The sequence below is a fragment of the Silene latifolia genome, chromosome Y (genome assembly GCF_048544455.1).
Source record: "Silene latifolia isolate original U9 population chromosome Y, ASM4854445v1, whole genome shotgun sequence".
Taxonomy (NCBI): Eukaryota; Viridiplantae; Streptophyta; class Magnoliopsida; order Caryophyllales; family Caryophyllaceae; genus Silene; species Silene latifolia.
In genome coordinates this window covers 135,516,085-135,529,585 of record NC_133538.1, presented here as the reverse complement: position 1 = coordinate 135,529,585, position 13,501 = coordinate 135,516,085, and the positions used below count along the sequence as shown (strand labels likewise).

Genomic DNA, 13,501 nt, shown 5'->3' with positions numbered 1-13,501 from the left:
CAGCTAAGAAGAAAGACCCCATGTGGCCAATAACTTGTAATGTGGTTTCTGAAAAGAAATCCTATTTTGTGCTTTTTGATATGTCTGCCCCTATGCCTTTTCCTGTTGTAACACCTCCGCCCCAGATTGGGAGCAAATTGGAGGAAGATTTTTCTGTTTTGGATGTTGCAGAGCTGGTTTGGGGAAGGAAGAGCCGCATGTTGCTCCAGCTGTGAAGGAGCCAATCGTTCAAAGAGGCGGCTTAGGATGTCTTAGCTATGGCACTGTTGAGGAGCCAGTCAAAGTGATGGAGTCCGATTTGGATTTTGACGAGTCAGATGAAGTTATTGATTGGGGAGATGCTGAAGCTGTTGATTCGTTGAGTTCTGCGGATGTTGAAGTTGATAGGAGTGCAGCTGAGGAGATGAGCACTGTAGAGGCTACTTCTTGTAGCCAGGAGCCGAGCAAATGGGCCATTCCGTGGCCATTCTTGATCAACTATTAGTTGATTAAGACTTTACAAAACATTTTATTGCTTTCGTTAGACTCTTTTTATTGTTTTTGTGTGCGCGAGACTTCGCATTTTAATAAGTTTGCTTAGGATTTTAAATACTTTAGACTGTTACTTTGGGTTTTGCGCAATTTTGGGCGCGTTATTATGTGTATTTGCAGGTTTATAGACCATGTTGGCTCAATTTATTGAGCTAATTCGAAGAAAATCAGAACTTACAAAGAGGTTTTCCATCGATCGATCGCCTCCTATGGTCGATCGACCGAGCCGCGAATTCCAGGAGCTTCTGTTCCTGTTCACTCTGGTCGATCGACTGGGTGATGTAGTCGATCGACCGCCCAACGCTGTTGTACCTGTTTTCGATCATTCCCCTGCTGTGTTTGGTCGATTTGCGGAGTTGAGGGAGTCTTTTCTCCACTTTATTCTCCGACTCATTTCTGTTTTCTTCCGTTTCTTTATTTTACACATAATTTTGCGTTTAATAAATTGTTTTCTCGGAATTACGCGCGTACTTTTCTCTGTCTTTCTTTTCGGTACTTTTTGGTAGTATCGGCTGCTCTGAAACCTCATAGCTCACGCTGGTTTGGGGAGGTTTCGTTTTGCTGCGCTTAAAGTCTTGTGAGTTTCCGAGTCCTTTTCATGTCTTATTTAGTTAATTTTCACGCAATTTCCCGTTTCCCTTTTATTTCATTATATGATTTTGCACAATGGGAACATTGTGTGATTTGGTTTGGGGAAGGGTTTTGCGTAGCATTCATATGTTTTGCATTCACGTTTAATTATTCTGTTTGCATTGTTATTTAATTTCTCCATATATACAGAAATTTCAAAAAAATTGAAAAAATTCAAAAATTCAAAAAAAATTTCACGTTTATTTTAGCATATAGGTCGAGTCGAAACGGTAGTATTTCAAAGATGACATTGCATTTTCAGCTGTTTTATGCCTGAGCCTTGCTTAATTGACATGTTATTAGTAGAATCAATATGCATAGTCTACGAGTTTTCGTTAATTTACTTGCTGGACTTGAGACTTGACTTTGATTTTTGGCAAACTACTTATATTTCTGAGGTTTAGAGCCTATAACTGGTGTCATTCATGACCAGTTTATCTAGGATTGTGAGTAGTACTCCTTATGAGACATGTTACATAAATTTGCATAAATATAAACTTAATCTGCTTAATACCTATATGCATTCGGGTTTGTGGTTAGTTGACACATGTGGAAGAGGTATCCTTTATTCATTTTGCCCATAAGCTCTACACTGCCAAAAATAGCCTTTTGTCCCTTTTACTATATCCTATATTCAGCCTGCCTTTGTCAAGCTAGTAGTATTATTCTTTGGGAATGTTCTTATTATTTTTGGTTGCATATGCTCTTATTGAGATGATGTTGAATGAAAGAATGAAGGAGGAAAAAGAATTGAAAAGAAAAAAAAGAAAAGAAAAAAAAAAACAGAAAATAGAAAGAAAGAAAAAGAGTTCGAAAAAAAAGAGGTCAGTCGATCGACTGAACCAAGTGGTCGATCGACTGAGTACTGCAGCAGAAAAAGAAAATTCGAAAATCACATGCTACAATTGTTATGAGTTGGTGATTTACACTCCCATGCTGTATTTATATCATTTGGGGAGTTACATCTATTGGAGATTGTGAGTTTAGTGCTTGATAATTAGCACTGGTTTTATCGAAAATCTTGAGTAAGGAAGTGGATGTTGTCATATGGTTTTGTTTAGGTACTAGCTTGATCACCTATGCCTCCACATTCCCATAATTGTTTTGCCTCTTCTTACCCATAGCCTCACATATCCAAATTTACCTCGGCATGTGTCATGGTCATTTGTTTGGTTGGAATGCATATGTATGGTTGTAGAGATTATTTTTATATTAGATTGCAGGCATGTTCTTATAGGTCGTAGTTAGGTGAGAGTCATTACATTTACTTCTTTCTATCTTATACATTATTCAGCTGTGCTTATGAGTGATTCAGGCGACCCGTGAGAGTCCATAATGATAAGTCTCTACAGTTGACGGTTCAGCAGTTTTTAATGACTACATAACTCGTTTGCATGTTCACACTACTAATTGATTGTTAGTTGTTGCATTAAATTGGTTTAGGCTTTACGGTTTGCATTCGCTCTGAGATTGAACTCGTTCCATTAGGTTTTAGGATCGAGTCTAGTTCTTGCTTGGGACAAGCAAGGGTTTGGTTTGGGGAAGTTTAACGCGTGTCCTAAATATGATGTTTTACACCCTATTTTACATGCATTTCAGAGCTCATTTGTGTAGTTTAAGCTACCATTTTCCCTGTTTTCGTATACTTTCGTATTTTCATGTAATATTGCAAATTATTGCGGAAATGAGTAGATATCGAGCTGAATCCGTCCCCGAGTACTAGGCATTGCATTTGACGTAAAGTATTTACTCGGGAAGCAAACTTGGTGCGCATTTCGAGGCCTGAAAGACAACTTTATGAAGAATTTAGAAGCGGACTACCAGCTATAGTGGTCGATCGAATGATGCCTATGGTCGATCGACCAGAGCACGACTTACAGAAGCTACTGTTCAGCGCATTCCAGTCGATCGACTGAGCTGCATGGTCGATCAACCGAACTGTTAATTCTGACGTGAATAAATAGAACGAGAAGTTAGAAGCCCATGGTAATTAGGTTTTAGGAAATAAGAATCACGTTGTATTCTTATATGACGTAGCTTTAGGTTTTAGTTTGGATCATTCAGTTTTATCATCAAGTTCTTAACATACAATTCGATAGTCATTAGTTTAGATTATTTTTCATCAATAAAGTTTACTTTTTGCATTCGGTTTTGATCTTTCCTCTTCAATTCTCCCTACGGTATTTTCTGTTCCTTCGTTTAATACTCGCTGCTTTAATACGTTCGTAGTATAGAATTGTTAGGTTAGAATTCCCAAAGCCAATTATCGTTTTATGTTAATTGTTCATTTAATTAATTTAAGTATGAATTCGAATGCTTTAATTGTTGATTTTATTGCTGTCATTATTTTTAGTATGAGTAGCTAAATACCCTGTGCTAGGATGTAGGGGATCTGTAGGGTAGGCGGGATTAGAATTAGGAAGACCTAGATCGCGCCATGGTCGATCGACCGGCCTACCTGGTCGATCGACCGGCTCCGTGAGTGTTACTTCGTTTTAACTAATTTAATTGTTATATTTGACGAATCGAGTGCACGTGACTAGTTGAATGCCTAGGAATTGACTGACCCAATAAAGATCGAAAGATAGGGGAGGGAAATAGACTACCTAATTAAGACGACTAAATTAATAAGATCGAGAGATAAGTTAATTTGGACTTTAAAATCACTTTTCAGGACGAAAGTTAGCATTAGTGATATTAGGGACCTGTAGCGAGATCGAAAGATGCTACCTGTTTAGAATGGACCGAGAGGACTTCTTATTTTTCCCGTCTCACGTGAGTGTTTTAGACCTACCTAGTATACTGCCGCCGAAACTATAGTGAACCGATCATCTTAGTACCCTTTTAATATTCGATTTCATTTACTTCTTTTATTAGCTCGTTTATTTGTCTTAGCTTTGTTGCCTTTAGCTATATATCACTCAAAACAAACCCCCACTCATTTGTTACTTTAAGACTAAAATCAGACAACTAATAATTGCATCGCCTCTCTATGGTTCGACCCTGACTGCCACTAGCTATAGTAATAGTTTGGAAATATAAATTTATCTTTGGTACTCTACGACGGTATCAGTTGGTTAGCTCTAATTGACTAAGAAATTAAGATCAATCATAGGCCTTTATCATTACCCATTTCTTGCTAACAATCTTCTCTTCCCCGACTTACCCGAGTGAACCCAAAGACCTTAGCTTTCATTCATTTGAGTAGAAAAGAATTTCATTTAGTTTAGTCATTTATCGTAGTTTGCATCTTAGTTTATAATCAACCAAGATTATTCTTTTTTGACTAAAATAGGACTTAAACCGACTAAGTATACACCACCGCCATCCTTGTGGATTCGACCCTGATTATACTACTTAATTGTGTAATTTATATATAGTTTTTTTACCCGGGAATGACGACTAGAACCGGTAATCAGCTAAATACTTTAGTGTGTAGTCAGTTACGTGATATGATTGGGAGTTGGAGGTGGATGATGATCAGCAGTTTGTCTTTTGTACTTGTCTTATTTTGATTATACAGTAACTGACCCCGTTGTTGTTTTATAAAATCTGTGGTGATCCATTCGGGGATGGTGAGCAGATTGTGACAGGTGATGATGTTCACTAGCTATGGGGCCGTCATGGGGAGTCATCACTCGAGTCTAGATTCCGTTGTCAAGAGATTTAGCATTCAGTTTTAGTTGTTGAACATTAGTAACAGTACTTTGGTTTTTGGATTTTGGAACATGTAACCATTAATTATTTATACTTTAATAATTATGTTTTGGATTGGTAACTTTGATATACTAACCTCGGGCAACCGAGATGGTGACGGTCTCTCATGCTAGGGTGGTCCTGGTAAGGCACCTTGGTATGTGGGGGTGTCACAAAACATGGATACACTAACATGTACATGAACGTCAGCGATCAAAATATCTTGGAGGCCTACGGTGTAATACAGAATAATTTTTTATATGCTTCTTAATAACAGGATGTGTTTATGAAAGAGAAATGAGCATCTTAAACAACAACGCCATTAGCTAGGATTTTGAGATATTATTAAACTGTTGTAATTGACAACCTATTATTAAACAGTTGTAGTTCGCTATAAGCTTGTTAATACCTGTTTACAAATAGCCATTTTGCAATTCGGTGGAAACGTCATTCTCCTCGAACTTTAGCTAGGATTTTGAGCTTCTCAACAGTTTGTAAACAACTTTAACATAAATGGAGCGGCTCAAATGAGCCTAGATCCGACAAAAGAATGTGGTAAGAGTATTTCACAAGCTTTGATAGCTCAGCTCTTAAGGTTTTTCGATATTTATTTCTCGTGTTTATGAGTTAAATTGAGCTTGTATCGGGCTTAAATTATTGAGAAACTTTATGACTATACCATGGTAGTAGGCAAGATGCAAAGAACGAGAATAAAAGTAATAGTCCAATGTTAATGAGGAGATGTAAACGAGAAGGGGTGGAAGGAAAAGGGAAAGAGGAAGGAGGGGACGGAGGCATCTAGGAAAGAAATGGGAAAGGAAAGGAGAAGGAGAAGGAGAAGGAGCAAACGAAAGCAAATGCTACTGTTAATGTCTATGCTAATACGTAGAATCCATTAACCTTTTACATGATTCAAAGTAAGGTATTTCAAAAAAATTCAAGAACTTTCAGGCGATTTTTACATGTTTTTTTTAACATAAGAGAGTTGATTATAATTTAATTGTTTTTAACCAAGGAAGGAAGGTAGGGTAAGGGGAAGTAAGACAAGAACACGGAAGGGGAAGGGGGAGGGGAAGATGAAGAAGAAGAGGAAGAAGGAAGGAAAGGGGGAGAGGAGAAGAGAAGAATTAGGCCTAAGGGACGGGTAATGGGCATAAAAAGGAGGCATAAGGAACGAGTAAGGGTAAGGAAAGAAAGAGGGCGCGTAGGGGAAGGGTAAGAGGAATAAGTCATTTTCTAACAATTAACCATCTAAGCAAAATGTGTAGTTATATTCGGATATTGATGCTTTCAGCAAAGTTAAATACGAATTATTTACGAATGGTTGTAATTTAGTTTGCAATCAATTCAACCATCAAACAATATGACAAGAGTTTCATTGTGATCGACACTCAACATGTAAAGACAGCGGAACAAATAAAGATGTGCTAATATGCACGTGAAACGTTAACGATTAAAATATCTTGGGGGACCGTGCGCAAAGCGCGCGGTGCAACCAACTAATAATAAATGTAGAAGATCTGGTATATCACATATAAAACAAATATAGAAGGAATACTTTGTTGTAAGGATATAGGATTCTTATAGCTACACGTATATTTGTCATATATAATCAATTATACGAGTATATATACTAGTCCGTATATCAAAGAGCATACATGGGACAATGACAAAACGGGAAGCATGGCAAGAAACATTCAAACATGTAATATCATGGAGCGAGAGTAAAATAATAGAAGGAACAATGTCAGTGTATTTCACCACTATGGAATTACATCTACAAACTGAGTTTAAAAATAAATTTAGTATGTTTTGGGTGTCCAATTTACTCGGACACAATTTTCATTGTAATACTCTCCCTATCTCGATTATTTATTTACGTTTCATTTTAGTAAAGAGTACGGTAAATTAATGTTAAGACAAATGAATAAGATGTATACACTATACGTATTTTATCGGCAAAACAATAAATTACCTCTCTTTCATTGCACATGGGTATTTGGACAAGAACCATAGGAAACACTACAACAAATTGACCCTTGCGCCACGAATTATGCCACGGGAATTTATAATTCGTGGCTAAATTTTGTTAAGCCACGGGAAAAGTTTCAATCATTATCTAGGAAAAATTTTATGCCACGGGACAACTTTTCCCATGATAAAAAGTCAATTACGCCACGATTTGGGCTACGGTTGTGGCTAATTATAATCATTCTTGCCACGAACTATGTTATACCCGTGGTGAAATTATATTTAGCCACAAATCATTCTGTGGTAAATGTTTTTTTAGCCACGACTTACATTCGTCCATGGCAACATATTTGCTTAGCCACGAAGGTAGTGACAAACACCCGTGGCGAAGATTTTTTCAGACTTGAATAAAGATGTTTCATGTTAAGGTAAACGTAAAAATTGTATTTTTTGTAAAAAAAAAAAAAAAAAAAAAAAAAAAAAAAAAAAAGCTGAATGAAACTTAATCAAATATACATAACATGAAAATAAATTTAAATATAAAATCTTGAAAATATTTAGAATAAATTAATAAATATTCGGTATTCTTTTATTTAGTTTAGCAAGAAATTTAAAACTTTTATAAAATCATACACAAGTAAAGAAAGTTACTATCGTAAACTGCTTTATTTTCTTTTTTTTTTTGGTTAAAACTTCATAATATTGTATAACATTCTTAAAAGACTACATCACATTTTTTTTGTGGTAGAATGTTAAATTCTCATTAAGCTCAAATGAATCACAATACATCTAGGACCATATAACTTAGCTTATAGTCCACACCATACAAGTAACCTCACTACACCACTCTAAACATTAAGTGGTACAAAGACACCTACTTGCCAACCAATCTCGACATTTAAGAATGGAGAGATCAGATTTAATACCCTGCAATCTATACTTAACCATATTCTGCACCTGTTGCAGCACCAGCTTGGGCCTGATGATGCTGCCATTGTGTTTGGCTGAATTTCTGCAAGCCCAAAGCACATAAATCAATCCAGCAATGCTAGCCATAATGACTTGTTTCTGCAGCAGACTTTTGCACCTCCAAGTCATGATATTATCCAGATGAAAGTGCCAAGAGATCCCTAGCCATTGCCGAACTAACTGCAAGCATTCTATACTAAAATGACAGTCAAAGAAGAGATGGCCTTGAGTTTCCTGAGCATTAGCACAAATCCAACATAAACCATCAGATAGGACCCCAAACTTGAGAAGCTTGTGCTTAGTAAGAAGTCTATCCCTAGCAAACAACCAAGTGATAAAATTTACTTTGGGTAAGCACAACCAATTCCAAACAAAAGGCCCCCAGTTAACAGGTTCACCAGTACCAGACAGACTGTCATAAGTTTGCTAGGTAGAAAAAGAAGTCTGAATCCACTGCTGAATGTTTAATCCCCTCTTCAGCTTGTCTTTTACTTTACAAATTTGTCGCCAAACCCAGCTAGAGTTGAGACAAGGAGTGTAGGTCCACCTACTACATCACATTTAAAGACATAATATATCAAATTAAATAAGTAACTTATTATCACCTATCATTAAGAAGTCTAAAACTAATATATTTTCAAACTTTTTATTCCGAAATTGATTTATAACTTTGTTTGTAAAATATTTATAGAAAAACTTGAAGTGAGATAAAATTTAACTTAGTAAAAAATAAATTTTAAAGAGTTTTTTAAGGAGTAAAAAAGAAAAGACGATTAGATTTAAAAAATGATTAAATAAAAAAGTATGCTAAAAAATGAAAGTTAAAAATGATCTCCAACAAATCATTAAAGAAAAGAAAAAAAATATATTGAAAAAATAATCAATAAAATAAATCAATATAGAAAATCTTTTTTTATAGAAAATGAGCGCATCACAAGGGAAAATAAAATAGAGATTATAATAAAAAATTCACATATGTAAATAATGTGAAATTTTGATGAAAGAAACGATCAAAAATAAAGAAAAGAAATCAATTTAAAGAAAACAAAAATTCCAGTGTATGACCATCTTTTCTGTGTTTTTTGGCAAAAAGTGACCATTTTTTTGTTAATAGTGAACTGGTCATTTTTTAGTAATAAAAAGTGGTCATTAATACCTGAATGTGCTCACTATTTAGCAAAAAGTGATTAAATTTTTCACGTTGCATGTACGACGGTCATATATATATATATATATATATATATATATATATATATATATATATATATATATATATATATATATATATATATATATATATATATATATATATATATAATAGAATTTGCGTAGAAAAATATATGAAAAGATGAGTAAAAGAGAAATTAAAATAAGAATGTCGAACAACTTAAAAAAAATTAAAAAATTATTAGGAAAACACAATTAAATTTAGTTTGGAGAAAACTGTTTTGCTGACTCGGGCAAAAAATGACCTCAGAATCATTATTCGGAAGGTTGACATCGAAAACTCCAGTAATTTGGCAAAAATAATATTTTTTCGGCAAAAATATGTAAGTCATGTTATATTTTTTTAATTAAATAATAGTAAATGTAGTTTTAAAAGAAAAAAAATCATTTTAAAAGGATTCAAAGTGCTAACTATATCAACAAAGTTAAGTTTCAATTTCGGTAGCTCATCATAAGAACTCCACAATTAAGCGTGTTCAGGCGATAGTAGTATTGGGATGGGTGACCTCCTGGGAAGGTTCTCCGATTCGTACAAGTGCATGACTGGTAATTAAGGTAACGATCGAATGAATCGAGTCAACTAGCAAAGCAAGTAGCAAAGCCTGACACGATTCCATATGTGAAAACATTTTAATTATTAATAAAAAATAATATTTATTTTTTATTTATTTATTTTTTATATTTTTTTTGGCCACGGGAATTATTTTTGGCCACGGGAATAACTTTTTTGCCACGGGAGTTATTAGCCACGAGGAAATCTGTGGCTAAAAATTAATTCTAGCTACGTTCTTGTTTTTCCCGTGGCTATCTCTTAGCCACGGCCACTTGCGCCACGAAAGATATTCCCGTGGCAAAGTACTTTAACCACGAAAATTTAGTACTTGCGCCACGAATTTAGCCGTGGCCCAAGTGCTCAATTGTAGTAGTGAAAGTAGTGGGATCCTCAACATTAGAAGCTTCATCATTAACCTGAGGCTTAAACTTATTGAATGTGATGCAAAAACCCCCAACACAAAGAATCAATCTGAAGAGTTAAGAACGATAAACACCTAAGAGGGGAGGGGGTGAATTAGGTGTACCTTTTAAAAAATTTTCTCCTTTACTTGGTTATAGACTAACACAAGTAAGAGATATTAAGTACAAACTTGAGAAACTTAATGGATTGTAAATTCACAAGAGGTACAACAGGTCTATGCAACAGTATGAGTGACTATTGCACAGCACTGGCAGCGAGATTGATGAATAAACGTAGAATGATAAGAGAACGTAAAAGTAAATACACAAACAAGACGATGTGTAAAAAATTTGTTCAGCTCCTATTCCGGAGCGTACGTCCAACCGCTATTTTATTGCTTGTTTAGAAATTTACTCAAACTTAACTAAACCATTACCATGAAAATAACTCGCTAACCTACTCCGGTTGCAATTGCTTCAAGACTTTCCCTTGCTCAAAGCTACTCTGCTTCAAGACTTTCCCTTGCTCAAAGCTACTCCGCTTCAAGACTTAAGTTCTATCTCAACGGTTTACAGAGTCAGAATCTCAGTGGTTCACTTAAGAACATGGATATTACAATTAAGATCTAAACACGAGAATCATTGAACATATTCTTTATGCAACAGTGAAGCGAACTGATACTTGGAGATTTTGTAGCTTTGAAAAATAATCGAAGACTTTTGAAAACAGAAAAACGGTTTTGCAAATGATTGAAGAACAAAGCTTTAAATGCTGAAAACATTTACAAAGTGTTTTACAATGAATGATCTTCAAAGTCTTGGCAATAAATGATAAATGAGAGGGCTATTTATAGAGAAAGAAGTGTGTAACAGAAGGATCTTAATACTTCGTCACTGTAATATCCATAGGTTTGTAAGATGTATTCTCATTTAAAAATATAGAAGAATAATCGGGCTTGTAAGGCTCAAGGCAGTTGCGTTTTTCCAAGGCAATGAGTGTTTCCCATAAATTTTATGGGAACTCACATTTTCGCTCAAAATAGAAAAAGCAAAAAACTCATTTTTAGCATGTAAAACCACTTGCATTAATAAGATTGGTATTTTTAATTCAACTTGCAAGCATATTCTTTTTGTTCTTTTTGTTCTTTAGATTTGAAAAATGATATGCTTTTTGAAAACAGTAAAGCTTTTGAAAGGTTTTGAATACTTCTGAATTTTCAAAAAATTCTCCATATGTTAGTACCAGAAACGGTGGTGCAACAGTCACAAGAACTGTTGCATGGTTTTGCAATCACTTATGCTTAAAAGAGGATATGTTTAACTACCACGTTTACAACATTCATTCTAGGCAATGGGCTTTCTTGACTTGTCTTTCATATCATCTTTGAGCTTCTTTGAACAATCATTGGATGCTTCAATTTGCTAAACAATTTAACTAAGAATCAAACAATTAAATGATAATGAAACTTGAAATCATCAACCAAGTGTGTTCTAACAAACTCTATCTAAAGATTGTATAAGAAACAGAACAATGCAAAACTTTGAAAGCATGGTCAACAATGGAGCTGCATAATCAGCCCTTAATGACATCCAACCCATATAACACCATTGCCATAGATTACTAACTTCCCATGGATAATAATTAATTGGGTTTAAATCCCACTTATTAAAATGAGCAATTAATTCTATTATTAATCCCATTATTGAGATTAGTAAACAAGCCCTGATAAATCTGTAAAGTTTTCCTCTGCTTCTACCCTCTTCTTCACTCATTCGAGATGTTGTTACGTGTTTCTTGATCGACCCCAGTTTCAACTTGGAAGCCATTGTCAGCCATTTTAGGGCATTAAGGATTCTTTGTAATTTGAGGCGCAAAAACAGAGTGAATTGCTTTTTGCTTACTGTTGATGATTTCATTTTCCCTCCAGCTTTCGGGTCGTTTAATTCAAAGTTGAATCCTGCTCCTGGCTTATCTACTTTCACTGTTACTGTAGTTGCTGACATCAAAACTGTTAGAAAGAGTGGAGCAATATTACCGTAAATAATATTACAACAATATACAATAATATAAATGACGTAAATAAAAGAACAATAATATAAAATAGAGAAGAGAAGAAAGATGTAGCCTGGGTCGAATCGCGCTAGGCGCTTTCCTAAGAGAGATAACGCCTCCACTGCACTAGTTACCAAATAGTGCGTTCCTCTCCCAAGATACGACAACCCGTTAGACTCCTTCGGTAGCAGCAAGAGGAGCCCCCGAACCGACGATCGCCCAATGCTCAATAGTAATTTAAAGATAATATAATTATTTGTAACAAAAATAATTTATAATAAGTAGACAATATAATGACAATAGAAAACATGTTTTCTCTCGTAAAATCCCCATGCACAAACTACACATACACACGAAATAAATTTAGGTGACATGGTATGATTGTAGCTCAAAAACATACCCATCCAAGCTCCACCATCTAGCATTATATACCAAGCAAAATACTGAATACCGTTGCTATGCTAGCAAAATAATGACTATTAATCACACAATTTATTCACCAAATTTAATAGCCATAAATCACCCATTTAAATTACATTGACCAAGAATAAAATCTCCTCATAACTGACCAAGATATGGGGTAAAATAGTTATTAAATTAAATATGAATTACTTGGTCAAATAATAAAACTTATAAAATAATATAATTCTTAAATCACTAAATATTTTCCAACAATTCCCCACATGATTTAAGAATTGAATTTTTTTTTTAAAAAAAATAAATAAAAAAGATTTAATAACCAAAAATAAATAATTTTTTTTTATATTAAAATAATAATAGTGAGCATATAATACCGCGTAATAGGTGTAGGTACCTTTCGGGTTTGAACCAACACTTAGTGTAAGTGAGCTTGCACTCGAAAGAACCATAGTAGTATAAATACTTTGAACTAGGTCCCTTAGATCAAGCTTGGACTCACCACACACACAGTATGGGCAATCGATCAGGTTCTATCAGTGGTGCGCGTTAATGGTCATGCGCAGGTATCTTGTATCATGAGTGTCTCTAGGGAGTTGCCCACGTCCCATAGTAGCGACCACACTACGAACACTCACTAGGTGAATCCTCCAAGGGTAGGTGTGACATCCACCCCGCAAAAACTTATGCCTTCGGATTCATTAAGAGTCAATGCTCAACCTCAAACTGTCACAACCAAAAACATTGAGAGCACCTCATAAAACACAAATATCACACTTCGCCATAGGAATGAGACGCGGATCAAAATAAAATGTCCGCCAAACAAATAAATGGTGCTCTCCTTAATTAGCCTACCCACAGCTTCGTTATTACCCGTTGAACTTCTTTCATGGGATCTCCAATCTTTGAAGACGGGTTTCCACTGCGATGGCTATCATATGGGCAATAAGTCTCATTCCCCTCGACGATTAAATTCTCATAATTCAAGTACGTACTTGCTGGCCAGCTTTCTCATAAATGGATCCGTGATATCACTTTCTGAATATTCAAATA

General features: G+C 35.1%; 1 pseudogene; it reads right to left on the bottom strand.

Moving 5' to 3' along the window:
• The window catches only part of LOC141628997 (xyloglucan glycosyltransferase 4-like), a 157,552-nt pseudogene extending 145,570 nt beyond the window's left edge, over positions 1–11,982 (bottom strand).
• Between the last annotated feature and the right edge of the window lie 1,519 nt (positions 11,983–13,501).